Below are 2,524 nucleotides of genomic sequence, written 5' to 3'. Positions count from 1 at the left end.
ACAGAATAGGGCCCACGATAGATGAGGCAATGAGGATCCTCAACTAAGCACAAGGGAGAATAGTATTGTGACTGATGGACTGACACCAGGGATAATGGGGAAATGGGACTGAGGGACAAACAAATGACTACCCTTGTTAGAGCATAAAGTGCATGGTTGACCTAGCAGCAACTGACTCAACTCTAGAGGGGATGGGGAGAGTATGACTCGAGGCAAACATGGGAAACACAATATGGAAAATATGCAAATATGGATAGAATACTATTACATGATATGATAGGGCATGGAATAGACTCCAAGTATGCAAGGGTGGCTCATCGCAGATGCTCTGAACAAGGGTGACCTGATGACACTGCCACACAGACTAGGCCTAGTGGGGGCCATGAAAACATGAGTAAACTATGGTTACTCATAAAAAAAATCAACATATGGTACGAAAAGTATTAAGAGGAGGTCGACCACAAAGAACAAGTGTCGCTTTATGACAAAATCTAATTTTGAGAGGCGACGAAGTGACCTTTCCTAGAAAAATGACTTCTTGGTGAAGTGTCAAATCATCAAAAACTAAGAGAGATTTATTATTGTACTTGGTGAGAGTTTTCCAAAGGTGTTGATGGTTCATCGAATGGAGATACAGTCTGATCGTAATTTGCGACAGAAAAAATTGTGGGTTTTCTTATAAAAGGGTGTTTTCCCTCCAATTTGAGAGGAGGAGAAATCCCTAAACGTTGTGGAGATCGTAGCAGAAAAATGGACCGTCAGAATCAGGATCTATGAATTTCAGGCAAGTGGCCTTACTTGTCTAAAGATGGCCTTAATGCTTCTTGGAATGATGGTTCTTGGTGAAGAATTAAGGGAAGAGGAAAACAAGAATGAACTACTAGAGGAGGTCTAGAATCATCCTCACCCACGAAGTCAAACATGGGGACTAGGTGGTAAAGGAGTAGAACATTTGAAGATATGGTATCAAATGTCTATGATATGCGATGTGCATATGGCTCATCGGGGAGGCCGGTAGGACAAACTATCCAAGGAATGGGAGGATAATTGACCATACCTAGATCCAGTGGGATATAGGCCAAGACTTAATTGAGAAGATGGCCAGGGGAAAACCATCATGCCCCCAAGCATGGGATGTTGATCTGGTATGCAAAGGTGGGAATGATGCCCCCTAGCAGGAGGAGTTTTTGGAGCACCATTATGTTCCAAGTGATCAAAAAAGGAATTCAAGCATCTTGACCCAACTTGGCACGAGATCCTCCAAAAGAGATGTAGGGGCGTATGTGCCCCCAGTATGTTATGGGTGTACTGGCTGTATTTAGAGCTACGGGCTCCAAACACTTATATGATAAATAATATGATTATCCATTTTATATGATGATGATTGTTCACCATTTGTTTTGTTTATGGTTGTCTTCTATGGTATGCATGTGATAAATTCCAATTTGCAGTGGTATCTACATAGTGATTTGGGGCTCGAGGCACATGACTGAAAGTAATGGTTTCAAATTCACGTGCCAATAGATTCACTCATAGATAATTTCTAAATAAGACTTGGTTATGCACATGATACACACCATTCAATTGCATGACAAGTAGCAAGGAATATAAACAAACATGAAGATGAAGGATGCAATGAGCAAGGAAATCGACTAACAAATCTATCATTGCATCATATTCAGCTTGATTATTGGTGGTAGATCCAATCCACATGCCGTTTGAAAGGAAAAACATATGCAAGGGGGTAAAAATGGCCCAAGTTGGCGAGGCTAGATTATGGGAGAAGTGGCTTGCACTGTCGGCATGACTGATATATGGTGTGGATGATGGATCCATCTGAAAGGTGTAAAAGAAAACGGATGAGATGATGTAATCTACCTAACTTCATGGCAGACACGCAAATGAAAGGGATGTGTTATGAGTTAAATTTCTTGAGGTAGAGCACATTAGGAGGATTAGGAAGGAAATGGCCTTCAAAATCCTTTGAAGACATGCCCCCCTTACTTAAGGGTAGGGGTAATTAGGGGTAGACATAGCTTCCATGGTGTCCTCATCAGGCTGGGAGATGGGCGGATGGGAGGAACACTGACTACGTGATGTAGTAACATTACCCGGTGCATCAATGTGAGAAATAAGGTTCACATACACATCGTTTAGAATGGTAGACGAAGGACTGGTAGATGGAGGATCTATTGATCTTGGGACCTGGGATTCTATCGAAGGAGGTTCGATAGAAACGTGCGCAAAAACCTTCAAAAGGTTTGTCTGCGAGGAACTCAAGGATGACGATAGATAAAGGATATGGACCGTGGTTTCCGTCATCTCGACATCTAGGGGAGGGATCACAATAGTGGGGTTAGAGTCTACCTGTTCTGGTTGACTAGTGGTACCAGAATCCATGGTAGAGGAATAGATGATCTAGTATGAGTGGCCTTGTATTCACAAATCGCCCCAAGGCAATTGCAAAATTCATCGAGACAAGGGAAATGGGAATAGTGACCATGAAAATCACACAGGGCACAAG

The sequence above is a fragment of the Pinus tabuliformis genome, chromosome 9, assembly GCF_031772625.1.
Source record: "Pinus tabuliformis cultivar Carrire ecotype Pingquan chromosome 9, CPIR1, whole genome shotgun sequence".
NCBI classification, from domain to species: domain Eukaryota; kingdom Viridiplantae; phylum Streptophyta; class Pinopsida; order Pinales; family Pinaceae; genus Pinus; species Pinus tabuliformis.
Note: the sequence above shows the minus strand (reverse complement) of the source record.